Genomic DNA, 21,024 nt, shown 5'->3' with positions numbered 1-21,024 from the left:
TTTCTAGAGTACAAGTCTAATTTTGATTAGAGTGGAGATGTTTTGTTGGCCATAAACCATCCTCCATGCTATATATTAACAAGAGGTCAAAGGAAATCTAAATTTACTTCTAGGACAAGTTGGAGTTCACAAGGTATAAAAATGAAATATTCATCTCAGCCTATCAAACATCCTCCCAAAGGTGTTGAAAATGTCTCCCCTAGAAAAAGTATTGTAAATTCAAGTTCTTCTACTTCCTTTAATATAGTTCAATTTTATAAATCTTTGACTGTTACTATATTTACTACTAATTATTTAAAATTGAATCATAAGGAATTAGATAGAGTAGTGGAGTTTATAAAAGGTGAACCATGTAATAATTTACAACTCATTAGAGAAACTTCTAATTCTACTAAGAAACCTATCCCAACCAATGAACACACCCTAGAGTATAATGTAGATCTTGAGAGTTTGATGATCCTTGAGATAGACAATAAAGATAGAAAACCTAATCCTTTTTATATCTCTCTATTACTCAATAAAAGAAAACATAGTAATTGCATCATTTACTCTAGTGCATCTAATAATATAATGCCCTCTTCTACTTCCAAAGCTTTAAGACTAACTCTTACCAAGAATTATGAGAAATGCCATTTATGGATGGTAAATAGGTACCTCTAATAGGTCAAGTGAAAGATGCACAAGAAGTCTTTGTAGTATACCCTAATAAAAGGATGAAACTAACCATCTTAGTGGCTAAGATACCAGTGAGTTATGGGATGTTACTTAGTCAAACTTTTTGCAGAGATATGGGTAGTGAGATAAAGATGGATTGGTCCAAAGTTGTTATACCTATTGGTAACAAGAAGGTCTAGTTAAACCCTAAGGAGAAAAATAAATACATAGCATTTCCTTTTGATGATACAAAATATCACATTTTGTATTAGAATGCCAATTTGGTAATTAATTTATTCAATTTGAAGAGGAGATAGGTCGTTTGGAGGAGGAAGAAATATGGAGCTATAGTTTGATGGAAGTTTCTCTAGTTCCAAATCAAGAGCCAAGGTTTTCCTAGTTTCCCCTAAAGGAGTAATGTTGACACATTCTTTCAAATTATATTTTTGTCATGCCCAAAATATGGGGCAAAAACACAAGTACAAATTTTATTTTATTTTAAAGAGTTGATTCCACTAAGTTTTAATAAATTTGTTTCAATTAAAACATAGGTACTTAGCAAGACAACAATAGGTTTTCCTATCAATACCTTGACATTCCATTGTAGGTTTAAAACCAATGTATACGACTAGATTGTTTAATTAAACTTTCATAATTAAATCAAATGATTAATTTAAACAATCTAATTTCAATATTAAAAGATTTGTCACATTGTTAATTAAATATACTTTTAGAAACATTAATGAGCAATACATTTAAATCATTCGGATAACATTAGTTAATAAAACATCAATTAAGAAAATTATTAAGTAACAATATAATGGTTCATTCAAATAATTACAAGTCTAATTATTTCAAAAAAATCAATGAACTATTTATTGCTTAGACAGTGGTCTACTAATCTTACTATTTTGATAATAATTTAAAGGAGTTATAATCCTAGTAAGAGAAATGACTAAATTTAGATACCACTAAATAATAAAATATAACACTAACTTTATCTAAAATCTAACATATACCACACTACTATTATAACACTAAATTAATCTACATTAACACTAACCTATGTTGATATTAACATATACTATATAAAAGAAACTAATTAAATTTTAAAACTTTATAAAAAATTAAGACTTACTAATCTAAACATTAACTAGAAAACTTTATCTTGAAATATACTAACTAATTTTAAAACTTTTATACTAAAATCTAAAATTATTAAATAATAAAACACATTAATTAAATTTCTAAACAAATGAAAACTAACTAACATTTAACACGAACCCATTAACTACAACTTTATTGATACTAACTTAATAAAACAAGATAATAACTAACACTAAAATATACTAAAACCTTAAACATATTAATTAAATTACCAATAAATTAAAACTAATTCATAAAGCAACTAATAACTATCACTACTAACCTAACCACTCTACTAACTTTCTACATTCCAACCCTCCCCACTCATGCCTAAAACTTTTCCCTACCCTATCTGCTTAGAAAGTGCCTACACAAGCCTATTCACATGGGCATAAGCCCCAAATAGCCCCCCCACCTCACGCTATCCAAGACAAGATGGAAGATAGAATAGGTTAAATACATGTGGGTAAAAAGGTTGCCACCAAACAAGAGTTTTGAAAAACTTTTAAAATCAAATTTGCACACAAATTAAAATTTTTTCCTTCCTTTGTTTGGCATATCATGTGGTCCAAAGGTGCTAGAAGGAAATCACATGGGGGAAAGCAAAAAGATAAGTGGAAAAAAAATAAATTTGAAACGTCAAACAATCCTACCACCAATTGTATGCATGAAAATGTGAGCCTCTGTTTAACACACACTTCAACGTGGTCATTACATTCTAAGTCATCCTAAAATGAACATTGAATTCTTCATCCAGAACGCTCGACAGTGAGACCTGTTACCTCCTATCTAAAGGGATTTTTCCTATTCAATGTCCTTAGATTCAAGGTATAGGCAACCAGACCCTCTAAGAATGAAGGATTTGAGATGCAGCTAATCTATATGAATATGAAAAGTAATCTAGAATGAGATATACATTTTAATCTAAGAACATGTAAAGAAAATTAGACTAAATGTATGCATATTAAGATCTAAATGAAATTAAGCTAAGAAAATGAAAGTTTATGAGAATAGTAATAAGCTATATGAGTGTAGAATGCAACAACAATTTGATATTGATTCAATTCAACCTTTGTAATGAGGAATTATGAGTTCCTTAAATAGAATTCTTGGAATCTATCAAGGGGTAAGATCAACTCGGATCAATGGTTAGGATTGAAGGAAAGATTCAGTTAAAATAGAAACTTCCTTGTGCAGGTGAAGTGAACTATTTCTGATTTGAGTGTGATGAGCAATTAACTGAACTTGTCATGGGTGTGAGATCAAGTTAACTAGATTGATTCCAATTCGAGATAGAGTTCACTCAAAGTTTCCATTTAGAACTGAAGAGTAGAATTAGGAAAGATTTTTAATTTAATAAAATGAGATATGACCTCATAAATACCTTTTCTATTTAATTAAATAATCACATTCAATTAGTTAAAAATAGGCATATTTATTAAATTAAATAAATTTAATTCCTTAGTACATTAGCCTTAGGGTATAATTTAATTTAATTAAAGTATAAATACTTAATAATTAAATAAAATATTAATCAATAGGTTTTGATGTGACTAACATGAATAAATACTATAGGAATTAAATAATGAGCATGATGAATGCAGATTAGGGTTTTTTGCATTTGACAATTAAGTTAAGTAGCAACAATCATAATGAGAATTGCCTATTAGAATAGGTCTTAGGATTGGTCAGAATAGACCAGAATTGGTATAATGGTAATGAGCCAATTTTGGGGTATTACATTTTGCCCCTCTTTGAATGAATGTGCAAGTAGTACATTCGATTCAAAGAAAATTAGAAAGCATGATGTGAAGATCAAGAGATAAGATTGGTTTCAAAGTTGATGATATGGAGACCAATTGATAAGCTTTTAAGGACCATCTCTAGAATAGAGCTTAATCCCAAGGAATCCAAGCAGAATACCTAGATACCCAAAATTGATAAGCATTTTAAAGGTTTCTTTCAGAACAAAGTTTAACCTTTAAGGATCCAAACAAAATGTCTAGATACCCAAGATTGATAACATTTAAAAGATCATCTCCAGAATGGAGCTTAACCTTTAAGGATCCAAATAGAATGTCTAGATAGTTGAGATTAATAGCATTTAAAAGATTGTCTCTAGAATGGAGCTTAATCTTTAAGGATCCATATCGAACACCTAGATACCTAAGAGCAATAGTAGATAACAAAATTGAATCATGATATAGAATCATCCCCAGAATAAGGCCTTATCCTTAGGAGTCAAGATTTAGATTGTCCCAATACCCATAATTGACTAATGACCAGATGAAATAGATTTCAAAGATGCTAGAAAGAGGGAAATAAGAAGCCCCTAGTGGTGTCATAAGATGGACACAAGGTGCCCCGAGCAATAAGGATTCAATGATGTAATCATCATGCCCCCTTGGGAGCAAAATTGAAAGATGACAAACCAAAAATATGATATAAAGAAGAAATCCAAGATTCTATAGAATGGAGAAGATATTAGAATGATTAGAAGAAAATTTAGAATTGATTTACAGTGATTTGAAGGTCCAAAAGATCAAGTTTTGACCAAAAGTTGACTAGTTTTAACTTGAGTTGATTATTTCAAAAATGGATTTTGAAAATATGAAGGATTTGAAATTGAAAGAATTCTAGGAATCCAAAAATATCAAAAAATTTCATACTACACAAGTGTTCAATCACATTGGTCCCCAAAATTTTAAAATTCATTTTTATGGCACTTAGGTGTGTTAGATTTTGAATTCAATCCCAAAAATGGATTCAGAATGGTCAAATTAGCAAGGGGGTGATTTTCATGTAAATCGAAGCACTTTGAAAAATTAGGTCAATAGCTATATAAGGGCCCATGGGGTCATATTCAAATCATTTGTGCATTTTGTCTTTTGTCGATAGTAGCTATGAGAGGAAGATGGTAGTGAACATGCAAGATCATCATTTTGAACACTCCCGATGACATAGCCGACCAGTAGACTATGGACCTCTAGTGAGTCATCAATATCCCAGCTTCATACTTTCATTTTTTACATAGTTCAAGGTAATTTATTACATTTTTTTGCATGTTTTAAAACATGGTCAATTAGCCCTCACATGAGATTGTCCTTTCTTGTGTTAAGACAATCCCTTCTTCTATGAAGAAATGCCCATCTAGTATTTTTTGCACACAATGGTGGAACTTCTCATGCGAGAGCCACCCACTTCTCACGTAAAGAATGAGAATTTCCTCTCAATATTCACGTGTTTTATATTGATTTCTCGAACAAAAACATGCCATCTTGTGTGAGATCTTACAATGTTGCACAAAATCTAGTGACAACAATTTGCAATTCTTTCAACTTTTTTGCACTTTAATCTTAAAATTTGCAGTTGTGTCTTCATCATTCTATTGTATTGATCGAGTACTGATTGTTTGCTTGTCCTCGTAAGCATCAAAGCAATTAGTAAACATGCAAAGCATGATACCTGGATTCCTGGAAAGTTGTTTGAAGATATATAAATGAGAAAATCTAGCATTTGCTATGATCTCTATATTTGTGGGGAATTTAAGGGAGAATTAATGTCTTTCCAATTGCATGTTTGTAGTCTTAAAATTATAACTGACTTTACTTTATGAGGAAGTCATAGTTTTAGGAGTTTTTTGTTCTTCCCTATAAATAAGACCTCATCTATATCGATGAGGTTAAGTAGTGAATAGACAAATAGAGTTGATAGACATCTTACTATTTTTCCTAAGTTATTGTAATACTGCACATTTGATGAATACCTACCTTTGTTGAGTTTCTACACTTTTATCTGAGTTTTTCTTTCCTTCATTCTTTTGTGGGGGCCCACGTGGAAGGTGGAGTTTTACTTTAGTAATTAGGAGTTAGACTAAGTTTTCTAAGTTAGAGTTAAAACTATTGTTCCTACAACCACTGGAAATAGAACTAGTCACCGTTCCTACAACAATAGGTGCATAGATGTATGGCTAAATAATTAGAATTTCTTTCTAAGTATTTGATAGTCATCTTTCCTTTGGATAAACTAGATTTCCTTAATAGTTATTGCATTCAAAGTAGTAGTGACTTTTTGTGAAAACTAGAGCATATACTTTGTAGACATCATCTCAAGTTCACACTCCCAGATTGACTTTTAATGAAAATTAGCATAGTACTTTGGTGGTAAGGGATGTCCAATCCTTTAACTAAAAGGATGTTATATTGATTAGATAGTGACACCTACATACCAGGCTCATTTGATTGGTCACCCATTTCTGAGGTTCATAGATCCTTTGGGGAGAGTAGTGCCAGTTCCATAGTAGGTACTAGTGTAGTAGTAGTAGGCTCCCCCACCATAGGGGCCACAAGATCCACTACCAGAGGTGTGGCATAGGGTGAGGTAGGTAGAGATCCTTGCATGATAGATGATATTAGATCCAGGGGCTAGAGGTAGGAGGGAAAAACATGACCAGTGATAGAGGTCAAGGACCGAGGAGCAGACATCATAGTAGCAGGCACCACCATAGCAATAGGCACCATTGTAGTAGCTAGCACCTAAGATACTAGATAATGATATGCTTGATCAGCCTAATACTGGGAAACATGACATAGTGTGATGCTATTGAGAGTAGATTTGTTAGGCCTCCCGGTAGTTGGGAGATTTGTAGATTTAGGTAGTTGTTAGAGATGCACAGTTTGTAGAGCAAGATCAAGAGATCAATAAGTTGAGATAGAGAGTATATACTATCGAGAAAAGGGTAGAGATTTTTTAGGATGAGGTCCAATTATAGGTGGCCTGAGTGGCCTATTACTATGCAGTATACTGCACAGTGGTGCCCAATGAGGCTCTATTAGTTCAGTGGTTCTCTTAATATGCTCATGAGTCCAAGGGTGCATGACCTCCTACTAGACCTAACATACCATTGCCTCATCCTCCACCTACTCCTCTAGGTGATGAGGACACATGATAGAGTTAGATGCTATGTTCTTGATTCTTGATTTTGATATCTAGCTATGTATCAATTGGTGTGCCAACGCCATTTTGTACCATTTGATCAATAGCGCTTGAGTAGTGCCCATTTTTTGTACTAACACACACTTTTGATATATATATATATATATGTATACATATATATATACACATATATGTATATACATATAGATATATACATATATATATACATATACATATATATATATATACAGATATATATATATATATATATACATACATACATATATATATATATATACATATATATATATATATGAGTTTTTGAGCCAAGTATCACTGTGTATGCATCACTATCTATATCCATTTTACCTTTATGTAATTTGATAATTATGAGATGCATGTGTTATGTGTTATGGATGCATATGTATTTTGATGTGATGTGATTATGTAGAGTAGATAGTATGAGTATATGGATGCAATGCATATGGAAATGAACTAACATCTTATGGTGTGTTGCATGTTTTTCTTGACAGTGATAGGTATTCCTATCGAGGAGTTTGAACCAATGAACCAAACACTTGTGTAGCCGAGGAGAATCTAGACACACTTGAAGAGACCCGCAATCCCCCATCATGAAGAATAGAGACATAATTGGAATTGAATCACATGCTTATGCCAATGGACTATATAATGCAAGTCTAAATTAAATGTAACCCTAGATTTGGTTATCAAGCCTCGACAATTTATCATCACTGGACATAAATGAAGCTTATATATCCTATAACTACCACTAACTTTGCAATCATGGAAATATGAATAGGATGTATGTCATGGTTGTGTCAGGGTTAAATGTAAGCATTTGAGGCACAAGAAGCTAGAATGACAAAAACATTTGTCTCTTGTAATATAGCAATTTAACATAAGCATCAAAGCATAAATGCTAGGATGACTAGAATGTTGCTTGCATGAAAGGCACACCAAACACACAAGAGATTCATCTCATGCTCAATATTTAGTAAGTATTTTGTTTGCAATGACCCTTGCATTCATAACCTAAGACAAAAATGTGCTAGGTATACTTATAGTGACCCATATGTTCACTTAATAGGATAAGTATCAATATATACTGTAGCATGAAGAGTTCACTCCAATAGACAAGGAGAAGTACCAATGTTATTGATGTACTTGTATAAAAGGAGTCAAGATACACCCAACCATCCAATGTGAGATGGAGGCTCTTATAGTGGACACCCCTCTGATAGGAATATGTCAACTAATCAGAACTAAACTACAAATAGAAAGAAAAGAAAAGATCATGCTCCCAGTCATTACTTCTCTAATCAAAAATGACATTATTGAGTTGCTCAAGGGATATGATAAAGTGAAAAAAAAGAAAATGAAGAAAAATCTTAGCATATCCAAACAAGTATGTCATTTTGAATTGATTATTTTTCATGGGATTGATGTCAAGTATCAATGTCCAAAACATATTTGAAAGAAATCTCTTTAGTAGGGTGACAACAGTACGCAAATGTAGTTAGAATGACTGGTGACTGAGGTCAAAGAGGAAACTTCAAGGTGAAGAACATAGGAGGACTGAGTGATAGTAGAAAAATATAGCCAAGATGACTGGTGATTGACACAAGAGAGATCTTCCATAAAAGAATCTAGAGATGTGACCCAAGCAATAGTAGGTAGACACGGCTAAAACAACTAGTGACTATTGTGAAAGAGATTTTATGAGGTGAATCTTGAGAATGAGTGACATAGGTGATAGTAGGCAGATGCAGTGAGGACCACTGGTGACTGTTGTGAAGGAGATTCTATAAGGAGAATCTCAAAAAGAGTGACACTAAAAGGGAATGCCCCTGAGCTGTGATAAGATTCAATCCATGGATACATGAGCGAAAGTAGGAAACCAAAGCAAGAAAGCAAAAAGCATGAAAGAAACTATACAAAATAGCCAAAAGATGCACTGCAAGATAGAGCATTGGGAACAAGAGGTGCCTGTTTACCAAGTTTTCACATTCTTGGTAGGATTTTCCTTTTTTCGCTACCATGATGTCTATTTCCAGGTTTCCATCAATGGCACTTTTTTTTTATTTTTCAATTTTTTAATATTTTTCTCTTTTTGAATTTTTTTGTATTTTTGATTTTTTTGACTTTTTTTTTAAATTACCAAGGTGCCTATTGCTAGGTTTTCATCAGGGTAATAATTTTTTTTAGGACTTTTTTCAATTTTTAGAATTTTTTAGGATATAATAATATGTATGAAGAGCTCCTAAGATCAAATCAACTATAAAACCACTTTAGGTGGAGAGTGTTGATAGGTTCCTTGAACACTTCTCCGATAGGTGCTAGATCCATATACTATAGTGATGATGTAAGGACCAAACTAGTTTGGCTCAAACTTTCCTTTTTGGACTCATTGTTGTTGATTCTTAGGGTTCTCTCTTAGGATGAGATCACCCAAATGGAAGTCACATGGCTTGACCCTCCAATTGTAGCTTCTTGACATTCATTGTTGATATGCTCATAAATGATCACATGCCGAGGTTCATCTAGTAACACAAGCTTTTGAAGCCAAGCTATCTTATAGTCATCATCAGTAATAAGACCCTTCATAGAGATTCTCAAGGTAGGAATCTCGACCTCTATTGGAAGCACAACATGCACTCCATACACCAAAGAAAAGGTGATCGTGCTTGTTGGAGTTTTGATGCTTGTCCTATATGACCATAGGGCTAGATTAATTTGGAGATGCTGATATCTCCCTAATTTTCTTACTATGTGGTGAAGAATTTTGAGGATCACCTTATTAGATGCCTCAGCCTAGCCATTACCCTAGGGGTAATAAATGGAAGAACAATGTTGTGTGATTTTAAATTTCTTGCATAGTTCCTTAAGGTCTTTGTTCTTGAATTATTCTCCATTGTTAGTAATGATTGAAGATAGTACACCATATCTACAGATGATGTAGTTTGTGATAAAAAGTGTTGTAGTTTTTCCATTAGCAACTATGAGAGGTACTACCTCTACCCACTTTGTGAAATAATTTGTAGCCATGATAATGAAATCATGTCCATTAGAAGAGGTTGGGTGGATCTATCCCACCAAGTCGAAGGTCCATTGTTGAAATGGTCATGTTGTAGTAGAGGGAATCAGCTCTCTGGCTGGAGTATGGATTAGATTCTCATGTAGTTAACATTGTTTGCAAGATCTAGCATACTTGATAGCTTCTTGCTCCATTTTAGGCCAATAGTAACTAGCTCTAAAGAGTTTGCAAGCTAGTGTCAGGCCATTGGAGTGAGATTCGCAAATGCCGTCATGAACATCAATTAGTGTGCATTTGGACTCTTTAGGTTCTAAACACCTAAGGAGTTTTCCATCGAGACCTCTCCTATATAGATTTTTAGTAATAATGACATAATGTAAAGCATTATGGATTAGGTAATATTTCTCATTCTGGGTCAAACCTTCTAGAATGGTTTGATTGTGGAGATAGGAATAAATGTGATGGTAGCGAGATGATTCTTGTCCAACAATAGAATAGATCATCCTAGAATTAAGGGTGTCATAGGCTGGGTGGTGTAATACTTCCACCAAGAATTCATGATGGAGGTCATTTTAAGGCCTCTGTAGTAGGGAGGTCAAATTAGCCATGACATTAGCCGCTTTACTATCTGCTAATAGAACTTGCTGGAAAGTGATGTGTGCAAAATACTTCTTTAAATCATCAACCATGCACTTGTAAGGAATTAGTTTTTCATCCTTTGTTTGGTACACATCATTAACCTATTTTATGAAAAGATGAGAGTCACCAAAGATGTCTAACTAATCCATTCTCCATTCGGCCACAGTTTTCATGCCATTGATCAAAGCCTCGTATTCACCGTTGTTGTTTGTACAAGGAAACAAAATCTTGTACGCTTTGGGCAATGAGTATCTCTATGGTGTAATAAAGAGTAATCCAACATTGATCCTTATTGTGTGAAGGACCCATCAAAGAACATAACCCATGTGTGGTGCGTGAGTGTCAGAATTGACTCATCTAGGAAATCAATGTTCACTAGCAGGAGACTCTATATGGGTTCATCGACTAGTTGATTTGCAATTGCCTATCCCTTGATAGCCATGCATTCAATGTATTGGATGTCAAATTCACTAAGTACCATAACCCATTTAGAAAATCTTCCTATGAGAGGTACCTTACTGAGCAAGTACTTTAGTGGATCTATTTTAGCCATGAGCCACATAGTGTGGGCAAGCATGTAGTGTCTCAACTTCTGTGAAGCAAAGACAACTGCCAAGAAAGATTTCTCAATAATGCTAAAGTTCTTCTTATAAGAGATCAATGTCTGGATCAAGTAATGAATATCACTTTCTTTTTTGTCATTGTCTTCCTAAGCTAATAGGATTCCCAAAGATGTTCCAATTGCTGAAATGCATAAAAGAAAAGGCTTCCCATGGATAGGAGGCATCAAGATTAGCAGATTGACAAGATATTGTTTGATCTATGTTAAGCTTTGCTCACAATCCTAGCTCCAATTAAATTTTACACCCTTATGTAAGGTCTTTGTGAAGGGTTGTGATATGTCCACCAATTATGAGATAAACTTGTGAATAGATTGGAGCCTTCCCTATAGTCCTCTCATCTAACTGACATTTTGAGGTGGTGGCATGTCCATTATTACTTGTACTTTCTCTAGATCTACCTCAATTACTTTTGTAGAAATGATGTATCCCAAAAAATTTCCTAATGTGACACCAAATGCACATTTCTTAGGATTGAGCCAAAGATTGAATTTTTCTATATGATTTAGGATGGGCCCCAAATCTTGTAGATGAGTATTGCATTTAGCACTTTTGACCAAGGTATCATCAATGTAGTCCTCCATGGTATTATGCATCATAGCATGAAAAATTGTAGTAATAGCCTACTGATATGTAGCACTAGCATTCTTCAAGACAAATGGCATTATATTTCAACAAAAGGTTCCCCATGCACATGTGAAATCCATTTTCTCCTAGTCTTCTGGTGTAATTTTTATCTAATTGTATCTAGAAAACCCATCCATAAGTAAGTACATCTCATAGTGAGCCATCATGTCCACTATCATATCAATATTAGGAAGTAGAAAGTCATCTTTAGGACATGCCAAGTTAAGATCATGAAAGTTAGTACAAACCCTGATAGATTTATCATGCTTGGAAACTGGAACAATATTGGATATCCAATCAACATAATCAATTGCATGGATGAAACCAACTTTTAGAAGTTTCTTCAATTCCACTTTTACAAGCAATGCAATGTGAGGATGAATTTTTTGAAGCTTTTGTTTAACAAGTTTGATACTTGGTACTATGAACAAGTGATGCATGATAAGATCGAGATCCTTTCCTAACATGTTAGAGTATGTCCAAGAAAAATTTATTTTCTTTTCTTTGAAAAAGGCAATGAATTCTTCCTTTTCTTCAGGTGACAGTGATTGTGCTAGATGTATCATATGATGATGTTCTTCTATGCCTAGGTTAAGTGGCTATGTTGGCTCTATCAACACTGATGATCTCTTCTAAAAGTGACTAGGAAGTGCATCGAATATCTCATCCACAGGCACCTTAGAGAGGTTTTCACCTTGGATACATCTTTTGTTTTTACTTTTTCGGGTTCCAATACTACCACAATGTGGTTTTCACCATTAGAGCTTTTTCATTTTTTCTTTTTAATTGTATGACTGAGATATTTGATGTTAGCCTTAGTCATGTTGACAATATTCTCATTAGTGGAAGATGTTATAGGTTCGATAAAAGATTTAGGTAACAAGTGAGAGCATAGTCATTCTAGAATATGGGGACTTCACTAGATGCATTAGGGTTCTAGTCTATAAGCTCAAGATGTGTGAGTGAGAGAGTGGTGGTTGGTTCAACTACATTCATAGTATAGTCATTAAGTGCTTGGACAAGCAATTCAAGACCTATAGTGACCTCATCCATAGATGTGTTCAAATGCCTCTGAGTATGAATGTTAGCAATTGATGACTCTAGGACACTAGTTGGATCAGACCCATGTGACCTAACCCTAGATGTTTCATTCACTTCAATTTGGTTTTTATAGATATGCACTTGATCAATGTCTTTATCAGTAGTCACTTTTGAAAGAGATTCAAACTCATATTCTTTAGAATCAATGCTACATGGTGAGAGACTATAGAAATCCTCAACAGTGATAGGGACATACTTGCCTTCATCCTCTAGGTTCTTACACAAATACTTAATACGTAATAACTAACTAGATTCTTCACTTTCTAAATGATATTTGAGTTGCTCAGTATTGTCCTCAAAAGATTCACTAGTATCATCCATAGTGCTAACATGTGGCAAAAAATCATCTACCTCAGCAATGAATTTAGTGAGATCATGAGCAATAGGATGAGGATAGGAATCCTCATCATTAGATTCTTCCTCTTCAGCATCTAACTCAACTTGTGACTCATTTCTAGATGAACTCTCAGGTGTGTTGTGGTTTCCATAACACACACCCCATTCCTTACTAGGAATGGGGACCCCCTGCCTATTTTTTGACTCTCGAACTCATAGTTCAGGAGTCGGGAGAAGAAAATTTGATTAAATAAGTTAGAATTTTAGAGTCAAAAAACCCCAAATATATATATATATATATAAATTTAAAAAAAAAATTTAAAAATCATCAAATCTCTCACACACGCACATCGAGGCATGGCATGCTTTGCAAAAGAGAGGGTTATAAAACCCTCTCTCCCCTTCTTGACTTGCTCATTTTTTTTGTGCAAGAGCAATGAGGGAGAGGTATGGAGACACCCCTCCCCCCTACACCTCCATTTTCTAGCAGCATGTAGCCCATGCTGCATGCTGCTGTCGCTGTCGTGCCCTTTTGGGTAGGCAACTGCTGCCACTATGCCCTTTTGGGTATGGGGCAGCTACCACCATGCCTTTTTGGGTGAGTGGTGTGGTGTGCATGCCCTTTAGGCAGCCCTGTGCATGCCCTATTGGGCTGCATGTGGCCACTGTCGCTTTGCCCCCTTTTGGGCATGCAGCTGGTGCTGCTCACCCTTACCCTCTTTTGGACATGTGTGACAATGTGCGTTGCCCTCATACAAACCCTAGCCCCATGCACCGCCATGCCTCCACCTACTTTTTTAAAAAAATTTAATTTAATTTTAGTTTAAATTATTTTTAAGAGAATATATATGTATAACCAAAATAAATAAGTTTTCTAGAAGTACATTTTTTTTCCTTTTTACATTTATATATATATATATCCAATAGTAATTATTTTTTTTTGTGATGTGTAGGTAATATAATCAGATAGCATCCACATTCAAATCAGTAGCAAAATTAGTTGTGTACAAGTTCCAAGGCGTAACCCTAAAATCATGGTTGCACAATGAATATTTTGAGATCAAAGATACATAACTTGGACACACAAACTTGGGAGAGTTCTTTAGAGTTTGTAACAACCCAACCTAAAGATCATCTTTGAGATCTGCCCTAATCTAGTCTAGGTTAGTAAATGCAGCATCACATCCTAGGACTATGTAGTTAGCTGAATTAATTATGACCCTATCTCAGCATTTTGTTCCTGATGAAAGGGTGGTAAATAGCATCACTAGGGAAGTGGTCTTGGATCTACAACTTGATAATATCGAGAGGTTTTTTCACCTACCTAAAGTCGATCAGTTTATGAGGCTTTCATATGAAGCAGCTAAGAGGTGGCATAAGGATCATTACTAGGAGGCCATTGACATCATATATTACTCATACTTCATTGAGAAGTCACCTCGGGGGAAGACAATCGGTAAAGTGGATATGACTCGAGGATACATGAAGGATGACATTGGATATTCAATCATTCTCCTGAGTAGAGTTATGAGATTTCCTGCAGTAGGTCATCTCACTCCATTCATGGTCAACTTCATTAAGCCCTTAGACATGCAAAGATGCCACTGGATTGGGCCACCATACTTAGTGAGAACTTGTGTGACTAGTTGCGAATAGTAAACGACAAGAAGAAGTTCTATATGACTTCTTATGTCGTATATCTACTTGTAGCAAGAGCCACCAACTATCATGGGTTGTACAAGAAGGGTAGTATGGAGGATCCCAATGCATCGCCATATCTAGTCTATCCTTAGCTAGTTAAGAAGAAGCTCTCACCATAGAGCAAGGAGTACAAAAATGTGAATGATGCCTTCATCTTTGCCATCATTTGATTCATCAAAGGGGATTATGGGAAGAGATTTTCTGATGAGGCCAAGACACAGATCATAGCTCTCAGTGCATATTTCATCTAATTCCAAACATTCACATACATTCAAGATGGTGGTGCATCCATCCATCCATCCAAAGAAGCTCCCAAGATACCCAAGTGACAAGTTGTTCTAATGGAAATTTCTTGATAGATTGAGTCAACTTATGTGAGGATAAAAAAACAATGAAGGCCTTGTTGGGATTGGCCTTTCATAATAGGAGCATACCATGTAAAGAGAAAGTAGGATATCCTAACTTTTAAGTGGGAATGGGAGAATTATCCTCTTGAAGAATATAACTCTCCTTAGCCATTCTTTGACAATGTTGGTAAAGTGGAAAACTTGGCAGGAAAAGAGTTCTATCATGAGGACGCCATTGAAGATCATTGGATAAATGCCACAAATGACTATGATGTTCATATCAGGGACTATTGTAGAATGACTTTGTATTTAGCAGAGAAGGCTCTCCATTTGACCATCCTAGATGAGATAAGGCTACAAGATTCATAGGAGCTACTAGATCCCTTATTCACTACAAATAAATTTGGCGAGAGGCCCATCCTGAATGCAAAAATTGATAGAGAGGAAGGAGATTATATTAATTATCTAGCAAGACATGTCATCAGAATGAGAAATAGTTGGATCAAGAAACCCTTTCCACTTGATCCAATTCTAGATACAGTGATATTCCATGCACATGCTCACCCAGAAAGGGTAAATAAGAAGAAAGTCACAGTTCCTATCTTTGTGCTCTAGTCTCCTATTAGGCTAGAAATAGTCTACCAGCTTGATCATCTACTGGGATACTACCATCCTTCAAAGAAGAAGCAGGAAAAGAGGAAGAGAGCCTCTCCTCAGAGGATTTAGACAGAGCATGTTGAAGAATAGGCCCCTTCACAACAACAAGAATATACTCCCTAGGAGCCCCAAGACTCTAGAATTTTTCATATCCATGTTGATTTTCCATTGCCTCCTATTTTGTCAAGCCAACAAGAGGAGGGAGAGATTCTAGAGACATCCATTCATCTGATGTGTGAAGAGCCTACTTCTCCTATGGTTCCACAGAAACAAAAGAGGGTCAAGGTTAGAATGAATAAGAGGAAACGAGTTCATAAAAGATTAGTGCCTAATCCCTCTATTCCTGAAACCATTCTTGAGGAAGAATCAGATGAGGGGGAAATAGAGTCAAATGAGGAGGAGGAGCAGGTGCCTCTACAAAGGAGAACTTGACTGGCCAAATCCATAGAATTGGAAAGAAAGAAGAGTGTCAAAAATAGCCCACCAACCACCCGAGTTGAAATGGTAGAAATCTCTTCTTTGGAAGATGAAGTAAAAGATGGGTGAATGAGAAAAGGGAACTAGGTGATGATGTTATCTCCATCCCAAATTTTGATTTCATGCCAGTAGGTATAGAATTGGTTGGAGATAAGATTAGAGATACTCCTATAGATGAACTTTAATAGCAAGATTGGATGCATATGCTACCCGAGATGTAAGGTCCTCATCCAAATTCCCCATCTTCACCTCAGGTTATGATGGTAGATAAGGTTTTAGTGACACCTCCACCTTTGAGTTTAGAAGAACATGTTCAAAAGGAATCATCATTACAAGGAGAACCAGAACCAAGGGTTATTGATGAGCCATCAAAAGAGGCATAGGTAGTAGAATGTATACAACAACCTTCTCAAGAAATTGAGGATCAAACTACGGGATCTACAAAAATTGAGACTACAAAAGAAGAACCCTTACAACAAGAGATTCCAAGCAAGAGTGATAAAGGGAAGGAGGAAGTTGAACACATCCCTTCATCATCCAGAGCCAAGGTTATATAAAGAAATATCTCAAGATGGTTTTGAAAAGAAATAATGAGAAGTGCTAAGCATCAATTCCTTGCTTCAAAGGATGATATTTGTGACATTGCAGAGATTTTGAAAAAGCTTGACTCTCCATTACACAATGCAACACCATTTGCATTCATTACTACTACTCAAAACCAGGACTTATTTGCATAGGTGGCTCACCCTCTAAAAGGTATAGATGAAGAAGCTATTAGCCGTTAGGACTATGAAGTGAAGGATATCAGGTTAGGAAAGCCTACATGAGATACTTCCTAACAGATGATGACTATGGGAGTCAAGGAGGTTCTTAACCATATGCAGTAGGATGAGATTGAAATTAGAACACTTCAAAGCAAATTTGAGATCTTAAAAGGATATTTAGCTAAAGTTATTGGTCCTCTTGATTTTGAACACCCTGAGGAGACTTTGAATACCATTCTTAGAGAAGGGGAAGGTGTATGACTCAGTCCATTTTTGAGAGCTTGTTAGGATTGGCAAGACATCCTTGAGGATAGAGGTGTTACTATAATCACTGGAAGTCTGAAGTTATTACATTCTACACAAGAGAATGTTGATAAGATCATGGAAATTTTGAAGTAGGACTTCAGTATTATGGATGAGGTATGGGTATGGAGCAAGGATTTATAGACTCTACAAGCCATAAAAGGGAAAAGGTATAGCATTCTAATTAATGTATATATCAAACAAGAGTTAGACATGATAGATGATTGGATAGAAAATATTACAGATGGAAATAAATTGATAGAAACATTGCATGATGAGATACATAGGCTCAAGGACCAAGCCTGAGAGAAAATTTTGGAAGCAAAAAAGTTGTATAGTGATGCATTCTTGGAAATTTTTGAAGATGAAGAATGAGAGAAGCTTTTACTAGTTGAGGTAGTTGTGAAGAATTTTAGAAAGACTTTAGAGGAAGCATCTAGTGATGAAGACATCAAACAAGCCTTCAAGACTGAGGAAGCACTGTTAGAGTTGGACACCAAACTCAAAGATTTTGCAAAAACTTGAATTAAGGTGGACAACTACAGACAAAAGGTCAAAGACAAGTATGAGGCTTTGGATCTTCCCGATGTTGCTAAGATTACTAAGATTATAGAGAAATTCAAGGGCAAACATCCAAACACATCTTTAGGATAAAGATGAGCAAAACCCAGATACCAAAATTTCAATTTTGATACTTAGTAAAATTTTGAGATTTTGACCTAGTCAAGGTCCATAGCTCTGTAGGTTTGCAGCTCCATAGGTCCACAGGTCACTCCGCAAGTCCACAATTCAGAGGTGCACTAACAGTTGGCTACCAGTCCCAAAAATAGCACTTTCCATGCATTGGGAGCACATTTTGATGGAAAGTTAACTCTAACACACATCAAGTGAAGGGCCAGCTTCTATTTTTGGTGTCTCCATGCACTTCTACTTCAACTGATGGCTTCCTTCTACTTTCTCTCTCAAGCTTTCTTTTTTTTGACATGTAAAGGGCTCATGCATCCAATTAATGAATAAAATATGGATGGGGTCCCTCTAAGAACCAATTAGATTATTAATTTGTATATATTTAGTTTGTTTTAATATTCTTAAAGCATTTTATTGCATCAAGATATCTCTCACTCTCAACACAAATTGTGGAGACAATTTCTTATAAATACCCCATTGTAAAATGTAACAAGGGTTGTTGTTATTATGCAATAAAGTTATGCTTTTGGTGCTAGCATTCAAAGTGTAGTTATTCTTTCCTAAATGTGTCATTGTTTTGTGGATTTTATTCATGAGATTGTGATTGAGCCAAAGGTTTATTGCATTGTTTTTCATTGTGTGATGTTTTAGTTTTGGTGTTTGCTATAGATATATGAATTCTGTTGACATAACGAGCTTGAGAAGAGATCACCCTATTGTGTCTACATAGCTTTTTGTCTTGCATGAGCACACTTTCCATGGCCTTTTGATTTGATGAAGAGTGAAACATCATTTGATTTGCTAAATATTCTCACTAATGATTGTATCAGTGGATTCTAGGAAGCGCTGCTCCTATTTTCATTGGTTTCCTACCAATTTCTTTGAAGGTTTAACTCGTAGTGTGTTGTATTCTCTAGCTTATGTCTATTTAGAAATTTCAATTTCAAGTCATTTAATTTCATGTTATTTGCTTACAGTTTTTTTATTTTCTTTGCTAACCCCCTGTTAGAATAGGACCTTATACTAGCTGCATTGTTAGAATTGCATACATTGAAAAAAAAAAAATAGAAAATACAAAAAATATTGTTCTTTTGGTGTGATATTTTGAGACAGAAAATAGATTTTACTTCGATTCCAAGACAAAAGAGTTTTTAGAACCACTAAAGGCCTCATCGTGAACACTCACATTTATCTTCTACTGAGCAGATTTTGGTACATCGCAAGACAAACATTGAACCTTGAAGTGGATCCTTAAAAAGATTTTCTTTTCAAGAGAGGAATTACACTATAGATTCCTGTTGTTGATTTGTGCAAAATGAATTCCCAACAAAAGTGGCACTAGAAGGGGGGCCATACAAAGAACCTACTACTGGAAACAAGAAAGATTTGATAAAGTTTCAAAAAAATTTGCACCCTTGCAATAACCTGCACTCTATAAAAGTTCATAAATCACTTCTAAAATTTTCAAAAATTCAAGTCCATAGGCTTGTAGGTATGCAGGTACATAGGTCCATAGGTCTAAAACTCCATAGGTTTGCAGCTCTGTAGATTCATAGCTCCATAAGTCTATAGCTCCGCAGAACTCTATGGTGCACAAAATTTACAAGAAGTGAGGAAGTGTACTTCTGCAGAGGTCCACTTTTTCCAAAATTGATACAAGCTAGAAGATATTGATCCAAGATCCCCATTCCAGTGAGCATTAAGATCTTCACCAAGTGCTCAAGAATTTCTAGAGCTTACTCATTTTTGTAAGCCACGTAGTGATAGAGGAATACCCTGAATTCAACCACTTCCATTTGACATTTTGTCATCTTCTTCTACTCCACCACCCATTCAACCACTAGGTGGACCTCCACATATTCCAACACTCCCATCACCATCCCAACCACCTTTAGGTCCACAAAATCCTCCAATGGAATTTTTCTCAAATGCATTTGATTCACCCATTAACTTGAGAGGTGCCCTCCATGACCTCCCTAAGAATCCCAAGAAATTTTGTCCAAGGTTCATTTACAAAGAAACAAAGACCACTAAAGATCATTCAAGGTTTTTAAGGAAATTTGCAACCAAAATAAGATTACTAATGAAGATGTGGTTCTTCGTTTATTTCCCTACTCTTTGGGTGAAATTGCCTTCAATTGGTGCATGAACCTACCACTAGGATGTATTGGAGACTGGGACACTTTCAAAAAATTGTTCTTGGAACAATTCAAAAAATTCATCAATCCAGCAGTGATACATCAACAATTCATATCAATAAAAAGGGACCCAGTTGAGATAGTTTCACTCTTCAATCATCGCTTTCATATGGCCTACCACAAGTTGGAAACACCATGCACAATACCAATCGAAGCCTCCATCCAAGTTTATTTCAATGCTATGGATCCTCTTACTGTGATCTTTCTGAAAAGACTTCCTACAACAAATATTGACACATTCAAAAAATTCTTTGCAGAAGTGATCATGTTTACAAAGAAAGCTAATCCTAATGGAGGAGGAATAATGATTCCTACACAAATAGTCCCTACAATTCCAATGGTTCCTGTGGGAGCACCCACCATACCTAATTAGTTCATACCTATGAACCCAGTTCCATTGTAGTAGGCACCCACTCCAAAAACACAAGTGATAACATATCTAGGGTATGAGCCCCCAAAAACAACCTTCTTTGAACAAAAAGAAACGGTTCCTATGGAAGTAGATAACAATCTCCTTTCAGAAGTTGGTCAAATGAAGAAGACCATGTCACAAATGAACAATGAGTTGACTCATCTTAGATTGTCACAAAGACAAAATAACAACTTCCAAAGAAATAATGTTGGCCACTACAACAACAATTTCAGTCAGAATTACAACAGGAACTTCAACAACAATAGTAGCAATAATGTAGGAAACAATGGTGGAGGAAATAACTTCAATCCTCATGATCACAACAATGGCTTCCAAAGACAAAATTGACAATGGAATACCAAATC

This window comes from Cupressus sempervirens, chromosome 10 (genome assembly GCF_028749045.1).
Source record: "Cupressus sempervirens isolate cs-2001-9-10 chromosome 10, ASM2874904v1, whole genome shotgun sequence".
Lineage (NCBI taxonomy): Eukaryota > Viridiplantae > Streptophyta > Pinopsida > Cupressales > Cupressaceae > Cupressus > Cupressus sempervirens.
The sequence above is the reverse complement of the archived record's forward strand: the minus strand, read 5'-3'. Positions refer to the sequence as shown.